The sequence below is a fragment of the Pelophylax lessonae genome, assembly GCF_965119305.1.
Source record: "Pelophylax lessonae genome assembly, chromosome: 1".
NCBI lineage: Eukaryota > Metazoa > Chordata > Amphibia > Anura > Ranidae > Pelophylax > Pelophylax lessonae.
In genome coordinates, this window is record NC_138768.1 from 802343693 (window position 1) to 802364794 (window position 21102).

Here is a 21102-nt window from a genome sequence, read left to right on the forward strand (position 1 = left end):
AGCGCATTTTAGCAGCGGAGCTACATAGAGGCCATATAACGTGTGGTTCTAGTCAAACTGCAGCCGACTCTTAAAGTGGCAGAACGGCAAAGGCAAGATAGACACAGAAAGTGCGCCAACCCTCCTGCGATTCCTAGAGAGAGAAAGAGACGCATGGTGGGAGGCCAAAGTCCAGAGCTAGAGTGCCTGCACCGCTACCCACGGAGAGACCACATACTGCAGCCAGCTAGTTTCCCTCCACTAGGCCCAAAGCCTGCAGCACAAAGCATCGAAAGTCAGCGCAGAGCATCGCAAGTCAGAGCAGAGCATCGCAAGTCAGAGCAGAGCATCGCAAGTCAGCGCAGAGCATCGCAAGTCAGCGCAGAGCATTGCAAGTCTGCATAGAGCATCAGATCAAGAAAAGACAAGTCTCCTTTAAGACTGATATTTGTTCCAGCAACCTACAGATCGCAGTATCCTGCTCTTCAGAATAAGGTCAGAACTTTCCTTTATTACTTATCATTGCAATAGGCTTGACAAGAAAGAGACATTTTCGTGTTCAGAAATAAAAGGACTGTAAGTAAAAAACAAGGGGCAGTTGTAGTACACAGACTCTAAAGTATTTAAAGTGAATGTCATTTTTTACTGCCTGCACCTATTGCTTTTGCATTTAAAGTGAAAGTCATTTTTATTGCCTGTACCTATTGCTATTGCATTTAAAGTAAAAGTCTTCTTAATATTCTTATTGAGTGTTATAGCATTTAGAGTAAAAATGTCTAAGTCTAGTATTGCTATGCCACTGTTAGAGGATACAAGGATAGATAAGTTTGAAAGTGAAGAGCAAGGGAACCTGTCTGAGGTAAAAGAGTCAGATGCAGCATTAGTCTTGCCCCAAACTGATATATCCCAACCAGACGAACTAAGACGTTCAGAACGTATCAGAAAACCGACCGCAAAGATGCTGGAAAATTTGGAGCAAGAAGCAGCATTAAAAGGAAAAAGGTTCACCAGAATATATGATAAGTGGAAATTATACATTAAAGATGTTCGTAGAAGGCTAAAGCAAGAAAGTATAAAAGGAAACTTTAGTGATATTGTAGAGACGATAGAAGAATCTGAATCAGAGCTTATGACAGCATATGTCAATCTGCGGTCATCCACGACACCTTCCCAGGATATTGTAAGGAACATGGACACGTGTACTGCAGTCACTAAAGATTTAGTAAAGCTCATGAGAGAACTATCATCTGAAGCTAACTATGATGAAGTTAAGGCAAGAAAGAGAATGAACGAGCTCTTTATGAGAGACTATGCTAGGTCCTTAGGGGGAACCACAATCTCAAGTGGGACTTCCTTCACTAGCAGAAGTGCCAGTAACATATCAGAGTCCTCAAGTACCTTAATAGCCAAAAGAAAGGAACTGGTCAAACAACTTGCTGTCAAGAAAGCAGAAATTGAGATGGAATCTGCCATTGAGGCGCAGCGCCTACGAAAAGCTGAAATGGAAGCTAAAATGGAAAGTCTGGAAAGGCTGAAAGAAGTCAAGATTATAGAAGCCAGACTGAGAGTACACGAAGAGGACATGAATAGTAATCATAAGTAGTGTTGAGCGAACACGGACTGTATTATTCGTGTTCGTACCGAATAATTGGATTTTTTGTACCCGAACACGGACACGGACACTTTACTGTATGTTCGGGTAAAAATCCGTGTTCGGTCGTTTTATTTCCGGGTTTTGCATGCTTTGGCGCTCTTTTCATGGCGGGCTTTCAACAGCCAATCAACAATCGTTTAACTGGTGTGCCTTAAGCCATCCCAGCCATGCCTGCAAATGTCTCAGTAGCTGTGATTGGCCGTCTGAAGCATGTGACCAAGTCTTTATAAGTTCGAGGCAGCCGCAGCGGCGTCATTATGCTGCTTAGATTCAGGGACAGAGCACACATCAACGTGCTGGCTGCTGATTAGGGAAAGATAGGCAGGAAAAAACCATTTGTGTCCGGATAGAATTGAGGGACAGGTCGGAGTGTTTAGGCAGGGCGAGTTGTAGGCATTTTAGGGATAGAGTCTGCTGAATTATATAGGGTCAGTGTCTTCTACAAACTACAATCGATATTGCTGTGTGGGGGGTGGGGTCTGCACTCAATCCTGATCTACGATCTCTTCTCAATCCTGTTAGGGACAGAGTCTGCTGAATTTTAGGGAAACTGTGTTCTACAAACTACAATCGATATTGCTGTGTGGTGTGGGATTGGAGATAGGCAGGTGTCAGTGATCCACATCCATTTTTCTGTGTGTGAGCTGCAGTGAACACAATCTTTTTGGGCTGCAGTGAACACAATCTTTTTGGGCTGCAGTGAACACAATCTTTTTGGGCTGCAGTGAACACAATCTTTTTGGGCTGCAGTGAACACAATCTTTTTGGGCTGCAGTGAACACAATGTTTTTGGGGTGCAGTGAACAAAATCTTTTTGGGGTGCAGTGAACACAATCCTTTTTGGTGTGCAGTGAACACAATCTTTGTGGGGTGCAGTGAACAAAATCCTTTGTGGGGTGCAGTGAACACAATCTTTTTGGGGTGCAGTGAACAAAATCCTTTTTGGGGTGCAGTGAACAACATCCTTTTTGGGGTGCAGTGAACACAATCTTTTTGGGGTGCAGTGAACAAAATCCTTTGTGGGGTGCAGTGAACACAATCTTTTTGGGGTGCAGTGAACACAATCTTTTTGGGGTGGAGTGAACAACATCCTTTTTGGGGTGCAGTGAACAAAATCCTTTTTGGGGTGCAGTGAACAAAATCATTTTTGGGGTGCAGTGAACACAATCTTTTTGGGGTGCAGTGAACACAATCTTTGTGGGGTGCAGTGAACACAATCTTTTTGGGGTGGAGTGAACAACATCCTTTTTGGGGTGCAGTGAACAACATCCTTTTTGGGGTGCAGTGAACACAATCTTTTTGGGGTGCAGTGAACACAATCTTTGTGGGGTACAGTGAACAGAATCTTTGTGGGGTGCAGTGAACACAATCTTTGGGGGGTACAGTGAACACAATCTTTGTGAGGTGCAGTGAACACAATCTTTGTGGGGTGCAGTGAACACAATCATTGTGGGGTGCAGTGAACTCAATCTTTGTGGGGTACAGTGAACACAATCTCATACTGAAGGTTTGAGGGTGCTGCCTGTTCCATACTCCCCCTACTCCTCATCTAGCCTTTTAGGGGTACAAACAATAGTAATTGGGGCCTAGTGTGGTTGTGTACGTGTGATATACATACACTTTTTTGGGATCATATTTTCTATTCCGCTATTTAATCAAAAACCTTTGGGGATCAGTTAAATTGGGGGATAGTCTGTGTTGGTACGTGTGAGAGAGATCCACCTTTCCAAGTTGTTGGGGTTCATCTCATACTTCTGAAGGTTTGAGGGTGCTGCCTGTTCCATACTCCCCCTACTCCTAGCCTTTTAGGGGTACAAACAATAGTAATTGGGGCCTAGTGTGGTTGTGTACGTGTGATATACATACACTTTTTTGGGATCATATTTTCTATTCCGCTATTTAATCAAAAACCTTTGGGGATCAGTTAAATTGGGGGATAGTCTGTGTTGGTACGTGTGAGAGAGATCCACCTTTCCAAGTTGTTGGGGTTCATCTCATACTTCTGAAGGTTTGAGGGTGCTGCCTGTTCCATACTCCCCCTACTCCTAGCCTTTTAGGGGTACAAACAATAGTAATTGGGGCCTAGTGTGGTTGTGTACGTGTGATATACATACACTTTTTTGGGATCATATTTTCTATTCCGCTATTTAATCAAAAACCTTTGGGGATCAGTTAAATTGGGGGATAGTCTGTGTTGGTACGTGTGAGAGAGATCCACCTTTCCAAGTTGTTGGGGTTCATCTCATACTTCTGAAGGTTTGAGGGTGCTGCCTGTTCCATACTCCCCCTACTCCTAGCCTTTTAGGGGTACAAACAATAGTAATTGGGGCCTAGTGTGGTTGTGTACGTGTGATATACATACACTTTTTTGGGATCATATTTTCTATTCCGCTATTTAATCAAAAACCTTTGGGGATCAGTTAAATTGGGGGATAGTCTGTGTTGGTACGTGTGAGAGAGATCCACCTTTCCAAGTTGTTGGGGTTCATCTCATACTTCTGAAGGTTTGAGGGTGCTGCCTGTTCCATACTCCCCCTACTCCTAGCCTTTTAGGGGTACAAACAATAGTAATTGGGGCCTAGTGTGGTTGTGTACGTGTGATATACATACACTTTTTTGGGATCATATTTTCTATTCCGCTATTTAATCAAAAACCTTTGGGGATCAGTTAAATTGGGGGATAGTCTGTGTTGGTACGTGTGAGAGAGATCCACCTTTCCAAGTTGTTGAGGTTCATCTCATACTTCTGAAGGTTTGAGGGTGCTGCCTGTTCCATACTCCCCCTACTCCTAGCCTTTTAGGGGTACAAACAATAGTAATTGGGGCCTAGTGTGGTTGTGTACGTGTGATATACATACACTTTTTTGGGATCATATTTTCTATTCCGCTATTTAATCAAAAACCTTTGGGGATCAGTTAAATTGGGGGATAGTCTGTGTTGGTACGTGTGAGAGAGATCCACCTTTCCAAGTTGTTGGGGTTCATCTCATACTTCTGAAGGTTTGAGGGTGCTGCCTGTTCCATACTCCCCCTACTCCTAGCCTTTTAGGGGTACAAACAATAGTAATTGGGGCCTAGTGTGGTTGTGTACGTGTGATATACATACACTTTTTTGGGATCATATTTTCTATTCCGCTATTTAATCAAAAACCTTTGGGGATCAGTTAAATTGGGGGATAGTCTGTGTTGGTACGTGTGAGAGAGATCCACCTTTCCAAGTTGTTGGGGTTCATCTCATACTTCTGAAGGTTTGAGGGTGCTGCCTGTTCCATACTCCCCCTACTCCTAGCCTTTTAGGGGTACAAACAATAGTAATTGGGGCCTAGTGTGGTTGTGTACGTGTGATATACATACACTTTTTTGGGATCATATTTTCTATTCCGCTATTTAATCAAAAACCTTTGGGGATCAGTTAAATTGGGGGATAGTCTGTGTTGGTACGTGTGAGAGAGATCCACCTTTCCAAGTTGTTGGGGTTCATCTCATACTTCTGAAGGTTTGAGGGTGCTGCCTGTTCCATACTCCCCCTACTCCTAGCCTTTTAGGGGTACAAACAATAGTAATTGGGGCCTAGTGTGGTTGTGTACGTGTGATATACATACACTTTTTTGGGATCATATTTTCTATTCCGCTATTTAATCAAAAACCTTTGGGGATCAGTTAAATTGGGGGATAGTCTGTGTTGGTACGTGTGAGAGAGATCCACCTTTCCAAGTTGTTGGGGTTCATCTCATACTTCTGAAGGTTTGAGGGTGCTGCCTGTTCCATACTCCCCCTACTCCTAGCCTTTTAGGGGTACAAACAATAGTAATTGGGGCCTAGTGTGGTTGTGTACGTGTGATATACATACACTTTTTTGGGATCATATTTTCTATTCCGCTATTTAATCAAAAACCTTTGGGGATCAGTTAAATTGGGGGATAGTCTGTGTTGGTACGTGTGAGAGAGATCCACCTTTCCAAGTTGTTGAGGTTCATCTCATACTTCTGAAGGTTTGAGGGTGCTGCCTGTTCCATACTCCCCCTACTCCTAGCCTTTTAGGGGTACAAACAATAGTAATTGGGGCCTAGTGTGGTTGTGTACGTGTGATATACATACACTTTTTTGGGATCATATTTTCTATTCCGCTATTTAATCAAAAACCTTTGGGGATCAGTTAAATTGGGGGATAGTCTGTGTTGGTACGTGTGAGAGAGATCCACCTTTCCAAGTTGTTGGGGTTCATCTCATACTTCTGAAGGTTTGAGGGTGCTGCCTGTTCCATACTCCCCCTACTCCTAGCCTTTTAGGGGTACAAACAATAGTAATTGGGGCCTAGTGTGGTTGTGTACGTGTGATATACATACACTTTTTTGGGATCATATTTTCTATTCCGCTATTTAATCAAAAACCTTTGGGGATCAGTTAAATTGGGGGATAGTCTGTGTTGGTACGTGTGAGAGAGATCCACCTTTCCAAGTTGTTGAGGTTCATCTCATACTTCTGAAGGTTTGAGGGTGCTGCCTGTTCCATACTCCCCCTACTCCTAGCCTTTTAGGGGTACAAACAATAGTAATTGGGGCCTAGTGTGGTTGTGTACGTGTGATATACATACACTTTTTTGGGATCATATTTTCTATTCCGCTATTTAATCAAAAACCTTTGGGGATCAGTTAAATTGGGGGATAGTCTGTGTTGGTACGTGTGAGAGAGATCCACCTTTCCAAGTTGTTGAGGTTCATCTCATACTTCTGAAGGTTTGAGGGTGCTGCCTGTTCCATACTCCCCCTACTCCTAGCCTTTTAGGGGTACAAACAATAGTAATTGGGGCCTAGTGTGGTTGTGTACGTGTGATATACATACACTTTTTTGGGATCATATTTTCTATTCCGCTATTTAATCAAAAACCTTTGGGGATCAGTTAAATTGGGGGATAGTCTGTTTTGGTACGTGTGAGAGAGATCCACCTTTCCAAGTTGTTGGGGTTCATCTCATACTTCTGAAGGTTTGAGGGTGCTGCCTGTTCCATACTCCCCCTACTCCTAGCCTTTTAGGGGTACAAACAATAGTAATTGGGGCCTAGTGTGGTTGTGTACGTGTGATATACATACACTTTTTTGGGATCATATTTTCTATTCCGCTATTTAATCAAAAACCTTTGGGGATCAGTTAAATTGGGGGATAGTCTGTGTTGGTACGTGTGAGAGAGATCCACCTTTCCAAGTTGTTGGGGTTCATCTCATACTTCTGAAGGTTTGAGGGTGCTGCCTGTTCCATACCCCCCCTACTCCTCATCTAGCCTTTTAGGGGTACAAACAATAGTAATTGGGGCCTAGTGTGGTTGTGTACGTGCGAGATACATACACTTTTTTTGATCATATTTCCTATTCCGCTATTCAATAAAAACCTTTGAGGAACAATTGAATTGCGGGATAGTCTGTGTCGGTACGTGTGAGAGAGATCCACCTTTCCAAGTTGTTGGGGTTCATCTCATACTTCTGAAGGTTTGAGGGTGCTGCCTGTTCCATACCCCCCCTACTCCTCATCTAGCCTTTTAGGGGTACAAACAATAGTAATTGGGGCCTAGTGTGGTTGTGTACGTGCGAGATACATACACTTTTTTTGATCATATTTCCTATTCCGCTATTCAATAAAAACCTTTGAGGATCAATTGAATTGCGGGATAGTCTGTGTCGGTACGTGTGAGAGAGATCCACCTTTCCAAGTTGTTGGGGTTCATCTCATACTTCTGAAGGTTTGAGGGTGCTGCCTGTTCCATACCCCCCCTACTCCTCATCTAGCCTTTTAGGGGTACAAACAATAGTAATTGGGGCCTAGTGTGGTTGTGTACGTGCGAGATACATACACTTTTTTTGATCATATTTCCTATTCCGCTATTCAATAAAAACCTTTGAGGATCAATTGAATTGCGGGATAGTCTGTGTCGGTACGTGTGAGAGAGATCCACCTTTCCAAGTTGTTGGGGTTCATCTCATACTTCTGAAGGTTTGAGGGTGCTGCCTGTTCCATACCCCCCCTACTCCTCATCTAGCCTTTTAGGGGTACAAACAATAGTAATTGGGGCCTAGTGTGGTTGTGTACGTGCGAGATACATACACTTTTTTTGATCATATTTCCTATTCCGCTATTCAATAAAAACCTTTGAGGATCAATTGAATTGCGGGATAGTCTGTGTCGGTACGTGTGAGAGAGATCCACCTTTCCAAGTTGTTGGGGTTCATCTCATACTTCTGAAGGTTTGAGGGTGCTGCCTGTTCCATACCCCCCCTACTCCTCATCTAGCCTTTTAGGGGTACAAACAATAGTAATTGGGGCCTAGTGTGGTTGTGTACGTGCGAGATACATACACTTTTTTTGATCATATTTCCTATTCCGCTATTCAATAAAAACCTTTGAGGATCAATTGAATTGCGGGATAGTCTGTGTCGGTACGTGTGAGAGAGATCCACCTTTCCAAGTTGTTGGGGTTCATCTCATACTTCTGAAGGTTTGAGGGTGCTGCCTGTTCCATACTCCCCCTACTCCTCATCTAGCCTTTTAGGGGTACAAACAATAGTAATTGGGGCCTAGTGTGGTTGTGTACGTGTGATATACATACACTTTTTTTGGATCATATTTTCTATTCCGCTATTCAATAAAAACCTTTCTAGGGCAAGATCTTAAATTACAGAAATATGAGGAGACCGTCAAATAAGGGCCGTGGCCTGGGTCGTGGTGCTGCTGGTAGAGCTCCTGTTGCAAGGAGAGGACATGGTCGATCTGTGCCAGCTACACGCACAAGTGAAACACCTTCCTCAAGTGTGAGTAGGCGACAGAACCTGCATCAGTATTTGGTAGGGCATCAAACGCCCCTAGAAGTGATGAGGCCAGAACAAGTTGAGGCGATAGTAGATTGGTTTGCTGCTGACAGTGCCTCCAGTTCCTTCACATTGTCTCCCACCCAGTCTACTGCAGAAAGGTCAGAGTTGGCACCTGCAGCCAATGTCCAACCGTCTTTCACCTCACCCCCTTGCAAATCAGGCCAGCAGTCTGAGCCCCAAGCCATACAGCAGTCTCTTATTCTTTTTGAGGACTCTGTCAGCAGGGTTTCCCAGGGCCATCCACCTAGCCCTGCCCCAGAAGTGGAAGAGATTGAGTGCAGCGATGCCCAACCACTTATTTCTCAAGATGAGTACATGCAAGGATCATCGCAGCATGTCTCCGATGATGACGAAACGCAGGTGCCAACTGCTGCGGCGTTCAGCATTGTGGAGACCGACAAGGAGGGCAGGGGTGAAGACTGGGTGGAAGATGATGTGGAGGACGATGAGGTCCTCGACCCCACATGGAATGAACGTCATGCAGGTGAACTGAGTAGTTTGGAGGAAGAGGCGGTGGTCGCACAGAGCCACCAGCACAGCAGAAGAGGGAGCAGGGTGCAGAAGCGGAGCGGCCGTGCCCTAGACACTACGCCCGCTACTGCCCAACGCAGCAAGGGAACGAGCGCACCAAAGTCAGCTCAAAGGAGTTCTCTAGCGTGGAAGTTCTTTAGAAAATGTGCTGATGACAGGACACGAGTGGTTTGCACCCTGTGCAATCAGAGCTTGAAGCGAGGCATGAACCTTCTCAACCTGAGCACAACCTGCATGATCAGGCATCTAAGTGCAAAGCACGAGCTGCAGTGGAGTACACACCTTCAAAACCAAGAAACGTCTCTGGCTCATCCTGCTTCCTCTTCTGCTGCAGTCTCGGCCGCTCCAGCCACATCTGTAGTGATACCGGCACCTGCCACCCCGCAAACAGACGATCTGTCAGCAACACCACCACCTGGGTCACCAACAACCATCTCCACAATGTCCCGTGGAAGCGTTCAGCTTTCCATCTCCCAAACACTTGAGAGGAAGAGGAAGTACCCCCCTACCCACCCGCGATCCCTGGCCCTGAATGCCAGCATTTCAAAATTATTGGCCTTTGAAATGCTGTCATTCCGTCTGGTGGAGACGCACAGTTTTAAAAACCTTATGTCGGTGGCTGTCCCACAGTACGTCGTGCCCAGCCGCCACTACTTTTCCAGGCAAGCCATCCCTTCCCTGCACAACCAAGTGGGGGAAAAAATCAGGTGTGCACTGCGCAACGCCATCTGTGCCAAGGTCCACCTAACTACGGATACGTGGACCAGTAAGCACGGTCAGGGGCGTTATATCTCCCTAACGGCACACTGGGTAAATGCAGTGGCGGATGGGCCTGAGGCGGATAGCAATTTGGCGCATGTCCTTCCACCACCGAGGATTGCAGGGCGCTTCAGTTTGCCTCCTGTTCCTAACTCCTCCTACTCCGCTTCCTCATCCTCTACCGCCTCCTCATCCGGACAGCGTAACACCTTCACCACCAACTTCAGCACGGCCAGGGGTAAACGACAGCAGGCAGTTTTACAACTTGCCTGTTTGGGGGACAAACCACACACCGCGCAGGAGTTGTGGAGGAGCATGGAACAGCAGACAAATGAGTGGTTGCTGCCAGCGAGCCTCAAGCCCGGCCTGGTGGTGTGCGATAACGGGCGAAATCTCATAGCAGCTCTGGGCCTAGCCGGTTTGACGCACATCCCTTGCCTGGCGCATGTGCTGAATTTGGTGGTGCAGAGGTTCCTTAAAAACTACCCCGATATGTCAGAGCTGCTGCAGAAAGTGCGGGCCGTTTGTGCGCACTTTCGGCGTTCTCACCCTGCTGCTGCTCGCCTGGCAGCGCTGCAGCGTAACTTCGGCCTTCCCGCTCACCGCCTCATATGTGACGTGCCCACAAGGTGGAACTCCACCTTGCACATGCTGGAAAGACTGTGCGAGCAGCAGCAGGCCATAGTGGAGTTTCAGCTGCAGCACGCACGCGTGAGTCGCTCTGCGGAACAGCACCACTTCACCACCAATAACTGGGCCTCCATGCGAGACCTGTGTGCCTTGTTGCGCTGTTTTGAGTACTCCACCAACATGGCCAGTGGCAATGACGCCGTTCTCAGCTTAACTATCCCACTTCTATGCCTCCTTGAAAAAACAATTCGGGCGATGATGGAAGAGGATGTGGCACAGGATGAGGAGGAGGAGGAGGATGAAGAGGTAACATTTCCAAGGCTTTCAGGGCAGTCATTCGCAAGGGGCTCCGAGGGTGGGTTCCTGCACACGCAAACGCCAGGGACGCAATTGTCCAGCAGGGGCACAGTTCTGGAGGATGAGGAGGATGAGGAGGAGGAGGAGCTGGAGGAGGAGATGGAACCATGTTCACAGCAGGGTGGCACCCAGGCCAGCTCATGGCCATCACTGGTGCGTGGCTGGGGGGATACAGAGGACACGGACCATACACCTCCCACAGAGGACAGCCTTTCGTTGCCTCTGGGCAGCCTGGCACACATGAGCGATTACATGCTGCAGTGTCTCCACAACGACCGCCGAGTTGCCCACATTCTAACTTGTGCTGATTACTGGGTGGCCACGCTGCTGGATCCCCGTTACAAGGACAACGTACCGTCCTTAATTCACTCACTGGAGCGCGATCGCAAGATGCGCGAGTACAAGCGCACGCTGGTAGACGCCATGCTGCTGGCATTCCCATCTGACAGCGGGGCCACAGTGGAAGCACAAGGCAGAGGAGGAGGAGGAGGAGGTCGCCAACGCAACCAGGGCACCGCCAGCACCTCAGAAGGCAGGGTTAGCATGGCCGAAATGTGGAAAAGCTTTGTCAGCACGCCACAACAAACAGCAGCACCAGCAGCTCAGATGGAACGTCTTAGCAGGAGGCAGCATTTTACCAACATGGTGGAGCAGTATGTGTGCACACGCCTACATGTAGTGAATGACGGGTCTGCCCCCTTCAACTTCTGGGTCTCCAAATTGGGCACATGGCCTGAGCTTGCCCTTTACGCCTTGGAGGTGCTGGCGTGCCCTGCAGCCAGTGTATTATCTGAACGGGTATTTAGCACGGCTGGGGGCGTTATAACAGACAAGCGCAGCCGCCTGTCCAGAGACAATGTGGACAAGCTCACGTTCATTAAAATGAACCAGGCATGGATCCCACGGGACTTTTCCGTACCTTATGCAGAATAGCAATGGATACCGACCTTACCCACCCATTGTTCCATTTTTGCTCTTTCTCACTCTTTTGGGGTGTACCCTCATTTAAAATTTGTGAAAAGAAGCAGTGTTGGCTACCTCGTCGTCCTCCTCAGGGCCAGATTAATGTAGGGGCTATTGGAGCTGCAGCTCCAGGCCCCTACCTTTTATATAGGCCCCGGGTTGGCCATATTCACTGTTACCGCTCTTCTGTCACTTGTAAACACAGAAGTCTGGCTTCTATGCTCGCTTCCCCAGGCAGCACCCTCAGAACCTCCCCACACAGCGTGAAGGCCGGACAAGGAGGGACAGTTGGCGATGCATGGATGTGTTTATGGGCTTCAGAGACAGCATCCCATGTTGAATTAGGCATGCATGGCTGCACCCTTCCTCCTCTGGGTGCATGGCAAGGCACGGCCCTAAGGCCCTTCAAAATCCTCAGCACCAAGCCCATGATGCTGTTAATCCGGCCCTGGTCCTCCTCCACCGCCGCTTCCACCTACACCGCCCATAGGTGTGCGCAGCCTATTGCATTAAGGTGTGCACCCCAAAGTTGAAATACACATGCATGTGTTTGCCAGCAGGGAGAGTAATGTATCGGGGCCATGTACCTGTAGGCAAGGAGAAATAGAGCAGAGCAGGTCCCAGGGAGATCTTTCCCATCTCCTCACTGGCAATGCTATGTGCCCTAGGTGATTAGGGTGTGCCCAGGCACACCCAGCACACCCTGTGCGCACGCCTATGTCACCGCCACATCCACCACCACCTCAACCTCCCTCCTACTCCATATGGGCCTCGTCCTTCAGAGATGAAGAAGAACATTGTTTTATTTTTCTGTTTTTTTTTGTTGTTTTAAGTTATTTCCCTATCCACATTTGTTTGCAGAGCACTTGCCATGCTCTTAATTACGTTTTGCTGCCATTTGCAGCACTCTAGCCCTTTCCTTTGGTGTTTTAGAGCCATTTTAGTGCCTTAAAGTTCGGGTCCCCATTGACTTCAATGGGGTTCGGTGTCCGGGAAAAGTTCGGTAAAAGTCCGGGACACGGACCCGGACTTTTTTTTAAAGTTCGGCCGAACCCGTCGAACACGGACATCTAGGTGTCCGCTCAACCCTAATCATAAGTCCAAATCTGTACTAAGTGAAGATGCAGACTCCTACTTCCTTTCATACACCCAGGAGAATGAAAGGAAATCACCTGTATGTAGTGAAGAAAAAAGTCAGTGCCCTTCTATCCCTGCTCAGAAAGACAAAGAGAGAGACTTACCTAATTCAGAACTAGGTGAGAAAATAAAACTAGATGATCCTATTCCTAGATGTCACTGCAATGATCAGGAAAATGTTGCAACTATTGTCCCAGCAAGACGACAGAGAACAGTCCCAGCAAGACTGCCCGTTCCAGAACCTGCTGTATTTTCAGGAGACATACTGAAGTTCATAGAGTGGAAGGCGAGTTTTGAAATGATCATTGAGCACTATTGCTCCAGGCCAGTTGACAAGTTATTCTACCTTCAGAAATATGTTGGTGGAGAAGCAAAGAAAGCTCTTGAAGGTAACTTCTATAGAACAGATGAAGAAGCCTACAAGCAAGCTTGGGAAAAGTTAAATGCAAGATATGGTCATCCTTTCTTAGTACAAAGAGCCTTTAGGGAGAAATTGAATAACTGGCCTAAGATAGGTCCTAAAGAACATTTCAAACTCCAAGAGTATGGTGACTTCCTGCAAGCATGCAGCAATGCCATCCCACATGTACGAGGACTAGAAGTACTGAACAACTATCTGGAAAACCACAGGATGCTAGCTAAACTACCTGAAGGAGTGGCTTCTAGGTGGAATCGCTATGTGACTGAACAGTTAGATCTAAATAAGGACTTCCCAAGTTTTGAAAAGTTCTCTGAGTTTGTCAATAAGGAAGCACTAATAGCATGTAACCCAGTAACAGCATCTTATGCCTTAAAATCCCTAGAAGAAAGGCCTGCGAGAGATATAAGACGTTCAAGAGCAGCTAGCTTTGCAACCAACACAGCAGCTAAAGGTCTAGATACCTACGAGAGCAAGTTCAAAGTCACTACTGGGATCAGTAGAGAGACAGAACTGACAAATCCTCAGACTACCTTTAAGTGTATGTTCTGTGGAGAGAACCACTCCATACACAAGTGCCAACAATTGAAAGAGAAGTCCTCAAATGAAAAGAAAAAATTTGTACTTGTTAATCAACTGTGTTTTGGATGCCTAAGAAAAGGACATATTACTAAGGAGTGTAAGAAAAGGGCCACATGTAGTGTTTGCAAATGACGCCATCCTACACCACTACATGAAGAACGTCCAAAGAAGGATGAATCCTCAATACCTAAAGATGCTGAGGAAGAAAAGAAAAGTATCAGTATTCTCTTGCAGAGTAAGGGAAGGAGAAAGCAACGGCACATCAATGGTCGTACCAGTGTGCATTTCAAATCCTAAAAGGAGGAATAAGAAGGTATATGCCTATGCACTATTGGATGCCCAAAGCGATGTTACCTTCATTGATCAAGAAATCTGCAAGAAATTACAAGTGGCTACAGAACCAGTGAAGCTCAAACTCACCACAATGATGGGGAGAGATACATTAGTGAACAGTCAAAGAGTCAAAGGATTGAGAGTTAGAGGACTTCATTCAAACCTCACATTAAATCTACCTCCAGCCTATACGAAAGACGATATACCTCTAGATCGAGATCGCATACCTACCTGTGAAACAGCCAATAAATGGGAACACCTATCTGTCATATCACATGAAATGTCCCCGCTAAAGGAGTTTGGTGTTGGACTGTTGATAGGCTACGATTGTCCCGAAGCTTTGGTACCACGAGAGGTAATCACAGGAGGAAAGGGTGAACCCTACCCTGTTCGAACTGATCTAGGATGGGGTGTTGTTGGAGGAAAACAGCAGATTGCAAACTCAAGACAGGTGACAGGATTGTGTTATCGAATATCCGTCCAAGAGTTACCAACTGTAAGTTCAGCAAAAGTAATCAAGATCCTTGAGTCTGACTTTGCAGACATAAGTTCTGAAGAAAAGAGTGTATCTCAAGAAGACATAAAGTTCGTACACACTCTAGAAGAAAGTATTCAGCAGAATCAACAAGGTTATCTTGAAATGCCCTTACCCTTTAGAGAACGACCTTGTCTGCCAAATAACAGAAATCTTGCCCTAGCAAGATTGAAATGCCTGAAGAAAAAGATGGGAAGAGATCCCAAATTCAAGCAAGATTATTTTAAATTCATGGAAGGCATCCTTGAAGAAGGACATGCAGAGAAGGTGAATAACCAACCTAAAGAAGGAGAAGTGTGGTACATCCCACATCGAGGTGTTTACCACCCAAAGAAACCAGATAAGATTAGAGTAGTATTTGATTGCTCAGCAAAGTATGATGGTGTTGCATTGAATGATCATCTACTAAAAGGACCAGACCTTACAAACACTCTGTCTGGAGTACCCTGTAGATTCAGAAAGTATCCCATAGCGGTCATGTGTGACGTTTTAAAGATGTTCCACCAGTTTCATGTGAAGAATGAAGATAGAGACTTCCTGAGGTTTCTATGGTGGGAGGATGGAGATACAGATACAGAGCCAGCAGAATACAGAATGAAAGTACACTTGTTTGGAGCAGCATCGTCTCCAGGTTGCGCCAATTATGGTATGTAGTACCTGGCCAACAAAAATGAAGAGGATTGCCCATCAGCAGCACATTTTCTTAAGAAAAACTTCTATGTAGATGATGGTCTTATAAGTCTAGAGTCTACAGAATCTGCAATCAAACTAGTAAAAGAAAGCCAAGAGTTATGCGCAAGAGGAAATCTGCGCCTTCATAAATTCATCTCAAACAACAGAGAGGTACTGGAATCCATCAGTGACTCTGAACGTGCATCAACAATGAAGGATGTAGATCTCAATTATGATCATCTTCCAGTTCAAAATGTACTTGGATTGGGATGGAATGTAGAGAATGATGAGTTCTTCTTTGAAGTATCCTTTGAAGAGAAAGTTGCAACTAGACGTACCATTCTTTCCGCAGTGGCTTCTATATATGATCCATTGGGATTCTTGGCCCCAGTGATCCTCAAAGCAAAAGAAATACTACAAGAATTATGCAGACGGAAGTTGGGATGGGATGAACCCATACCTGAAGATTTGAGGCCAAGGTGGGAGGCTTGGATAAGAGACTTGCAGAATTTAAGAGAAGTTCGGATACCCAGATGTTTTGTACCTCATGATTTCGGAGAGTACAAGAAAATAGAACTTCATCGCTTTTCAGACGCCAGTAGTTATGGTTATGGTCAGTGCTCCTACATCAGAGTGATAGGAGAAGGAAAAATACACTGTGCCCTGGTTATGGGAAAGACCAGAGTCGCACCTACCAGTATTCAGACAATACCAAGACTTGAACTGACAGCAGCTGTTGTTTCAGCATCAGTAAGCAAGTTTCTGAGAGAAGAATTAGAGTTAAAAATAGATGAAGAATACTTTTGGACAGACTCACGAGTTGTCCTAGGATACATAAATAACAAAGCTCGAAGATTCCATGTCTTTGTCGCCAACAGAGTTCAGAAAATTCGGGAAATAACAAATCCGGAACATTGGCATCACATTGATACAAAGCATAACCCAGCAGATCATGCTTCAAGAGGCCTGAATGTAACAGAATTGAGAAATTCAAATTGGTTCACCGGTCCAGAGTTCCTTTGGGAAAAGGAGATCATACCCAGTGAAGGTTACACCGAATTGTCCATGGGTGATCCAGAAGTAAAAGTTGTACAAACATTGAGCACTGCTGCCAAGTGTCAAGATGAAATACTTGAAAGTGATAAAAGACACTTGGAAGTTGAGAACCTGATAGAAAATATCCAAAATTCATGTTCAAATCCTACTATAGAGAACATAGAATTATAGGTAATTTTGGTGGGAGTGTAGCTGGCCAGCTAGAACCTGTCCTAGGTTGCTAATATGACCTACATGTATATACAGCTAGACCTGTTAATAACCTCAATACAGTGCATATGTTTATATGTGAGAGACAAAAGCAGAGTTATTTACTGTGATTTCATGTTTGGATGTCACATAACAGTTGTATGTTGTGTTCACAGAAGCAAAAGGAAATTTGCCTGTAAGATTCATTTGTATGCATGTAAGGTAAGCTCAGACACAGCAGAGTTGAAACCAGAAAGCACAGAGTTAAACTTTATTACCCATAAGGAGTTTGTGGCCAATCACAGCCAATCTCACACTCGGTAACAGTCTTGGCCAATCACAGCCGGCCTTACACCCATTTTTTTTTCTCTGAAGCCTCATGCTTCAGCCAGCCTTCTCATTTTCCACTACAGAGCAAGAGAACTGAATAGACACACAGATCCACAGAGCAGTTTTATGGAAGCAAGTGGCCAAAAATAGGTAATTAACAGTTATACATGTTCCTATTGTTAGTAATGTGATTAGAGCTGTATACTGAACTAGTTATGTGTTCACTTGTAGTTCCACCAAACAAACTATCAAACAAACAAACAAACAAACTATCAAACTTCAAAAGTTATATCGAATGAACAAACCCAAACAACTCTAACAACTCAAAACCAAACCCAAGCAAACAAACTCAAACAGCAAACAGCAATAGAGAGAGAAATATATCCACCATTTGTTATACTGTATTCAACACATGTTGTACATGGACTGTCTGCTGCAAAAGTGTCACTGTTATCTATGAAGAAAAGTTGAAGTTAATAAAGAAGATATCTTAAGCGTTTGGTGTGCGTTTGGTGTGCTCTTTAAACCTACTGCTTTCCATAGAACGGTATTAGAGGAATTTATAGAGTAACAGACAGTCTGGTTAGACTGAAGTCAGAGAGATCCAATTCTTCTAATGCCACAGCGCATAAGGCACTTTGTAGTGCTGCGCCTGCCACAGTGCAGGCATGCCGATGTGCTTATCCAGAGTAGTGTGTGCAATCAATGAAAGAAGGGGCAACTCTTCCATCCAGCCAGCAACAGTAAGAAACAGCTTCAGCCTACATGTCTCCGCCTAGAAACCACGACTGCTGACACGTTTCTTCCTGTCTACTAAACGAAACCCCCGATGCACAGGGCGAAACACGTCAGGGAGTGTGGTTTCTTGGCAGAGACATATAGACTGATGCTGTTCCTTACAGTCTTCTTTCCTTGCTTGAATCCTCAATGATACTTGAATAAAGATGATGGTGTCCTAGAGAAAAAAAGTAATCCCTGTGACAGGTAATAAGAGACCTGTAAGTGTTGCATTTTCACATCACTTACACATATACACAGCAGGTATACACAGCAGTGTGCTTCACCAACATGCTTAGCTGGCATTGGGATTTTGTCGCATATATATTCAGCACATCCAGCTTGATTGACCTCTTAGACTTGCCATACATGGTCTTAATCTCGGCAGGTTCAGCAGGAACCAGCTGAGATTTGAACTGTGTATTGGCAGGCTGAATATACCAAATTGATTGATTGATTACCTTGGGTACAACCAGAATGCCGGGTTTCACATGCCAGGCTTCTGCTATAGTCGCTAGCAATAATCACAGTCTTCTCCTAGTGGAAATGGCTTAATCACCCCCACCAGAAAAAGAATGACTCAGCAGGAGCGATTCCTGCTTCAACACTGTCAGGTGTTTGGCTTGGGCAGCATTTTTCATGGGGGCGTGGCACCGCCCCCCAGCCAGAAAGACTGCTCTGTACGGGCTGCAACGCTCTCTCCTGGGACACATGGCTCCCAGCTCCACCGCCGCCTCTTCAAAACTCTGCCAGAGCTGTAGACTGCGGCACAGGCAGAGGGGAGAGCACGCATGTGTCCTGATCACAGTGAGCCGGCAGCTCACACATAGAACTCCACTCTTTTCTTTCACTCCTGTAGCTGCACAGGTGCCCTGATCCCTTGCTAGTCCTACTCCTCACCACCAGATTCTTGTCGCTGCCCGATGCCCTGGGATGCCCAAGGGCAGGCTGCTGCCAGCACCCAAAAAGCCAACAGTGAATCAGCAGAAGCATTTGGGGAAGGCGCCAAAGCAGTTGTGCCTGCAGGCAGGGTGCCTTCTGCTGCCCCATCTACCACAGTGTCCCCAGACCTCTCAGCTTGGAGATTGTGAAAATGGAGATGGCAGCATTTACCAGCACCTGAGAGCTATGAAAAGTGTGTGTGTGGAGGGGGATGTGAAGAGGTGAGAGCTGTGAAGAGTGTGGGGGGGGGGGAGTTGTGAAGTGGTGAGAGCTATGTTTTGTGGGGGGGGGGATTTGTGGGGGGGGGTTTGAAGTGGTGAGAGGTTTGAAGATTGGGGAGAGAATTGGGGGGGGGGTTGTGAAGATGTAAGAGCTATAAAGAGTGGGGGAGGGGGGTTTGTGAAGAGGTGAGAGCTATAAAGAGTGGGGGGATTTGTGAAAAGTTAGGGGGGTTCAAAAGAGGTGAGAGCTGTGAAGGGGGGAGGGATTTGCGGATAGGTGAATTTGTGAAGAAAAGCAGAAGTGGCTGGATGGAGTAAGGCAGAAGTCCCATGGAAGGAAATTCTTACTTTTGCTAAAATACTCTTCTGTTCAGGTCTCAGGATCTCCAAATCAATTTACAAAAGTTGCACTTTCATGAGCAAAAGATAAAGATTTGATTTAACAAAATAGGTTGCTTTTTTAATCCCAGGAGCTGATTATCTATTTATAAACTTTGTGAACTAAATGCTGCTATTTTTTGAGGAATACATTATAAAACTATTCTTATGTAATTATTACTGTTCCCATTTAGATTGTAACCTGTAGTGAGCAGGGCTCTCTGATTCCTTCTATATTGCACTGTATTGTAACTGTACTGTTTGCACTCATGCTGTAAAGAACTGCGCAAACTATTGGCGCTATTAAAAATCAGAATAATAATAATAAGAAGAATAATACGAAAAATAGCAGCCTCTTTTTCACAAGGTCCCTAGCTGTCTAAAGCCTGGTACACACTATGTCAGCTCTGGTTGGAGCTGCTGTACCAACTATGTGAAGTTAGTACAGCAATCTACCCTGCTGAGCGGTTGTGTTCTGACAAAGGATGGCCCCCCACCAGAGCACTGCGATCAGCGCTCTCCGCCATTTGCTGCAAACACTAATCAGGAGCCGGTTGGCTGCTGGTTTTCCAGCATGCTCGTCTGACAGAAGTCGGCATGGGTGGCACGCACGAACTGAATGTCGGCTGTTTTTTTTTTTAACTGGCCATTGTCTCCTGACATGCAGCTCATGTGTACGGGGCTTAAGTCTCAGGACCTGAAAATTAGTTTCAAAACTGATTAAAGTGGAACTTCAGTCTTTCAATCAATATTGACTTGTTTTAATTCTCGAGCAACTAGCATTAGTAAATAGATGGGAAAGTATGAAACATTTACTTGTTTTAATTTTTTTGTACATTTCTTCAGTTACTTCCTGGTTTCCAGGCCTAGGCATGTAGGTGGGGTGCGGCATGACATGTGTAGCACAACCCACGTAGGAGCTAAAGATGAGGGATTCCCCACTTCTACACAGCCAGGCACACCAAATCTTCACAGGCACACAGAGTCAGAAAACAGTCCGTAGCTTTGTTTTTGTTGTTTATTAGGGGGTTAACAACTAGGAATGGGGAGTTATGGGATGCCCACTTAACTTCAACAACCTTCAGGGGAAAGTTCCTATATACCTCTGCTGGTGCACTTCTGGGGGAACTTGACAGTCTCCTTGTCAGTTCAGTAGCAGCCCATTACAGGCAGGAACTCAGAGTCCCTCAACAGTAGTACACGGGGAGCAACACAGCATGTAATTTTCCTTCTGCTTCTTTTGTGGTCACTGATCCCAGCACCACCTCTTCAAGCCCTGACAGCCCACTTATCTGCAGATGCCTCTTTCACCAGCCCTCCTGGTTGACTCTCAGGGGAAGGACTGAAGACTTAAGACCACTGCTGTCTTCAAGGGAGATTGGTTACAGGTTGCAGTCTCCCCCCTTTGTTGGTCCCCACCAGTGATGATCTACTTACTCTGTCCTCTCCTTGGTCCTGTGCCTCCAGGAAAGATTCCTTCCTTGTGTCTTTGGCAGGATCTCTCCAGAACCCAAACCCTGACCCAAGGCAGGTCAGCCCCCTCTCCATCTTCCACCTGACTGCCCTGCTGGCATAGCACATGTCGATTTATGGGGTAGTCTCAGTCCTCTGCCAGCCCACTTCCAGGGATTGTCTGAGGCCCCACAAATATTCATGGCAGCACCTCCTAACCCCCACCCTCTAGTTCTAGAAGATTCTCTAACCTTCTAGACCAGGGGGAAGTGTCAAAGAGAGCTGCCGAGATGAGTCACCCAGCCCTGGCCTCTAATAACCCTGACCCAATTCCCTAACTCAGGTTA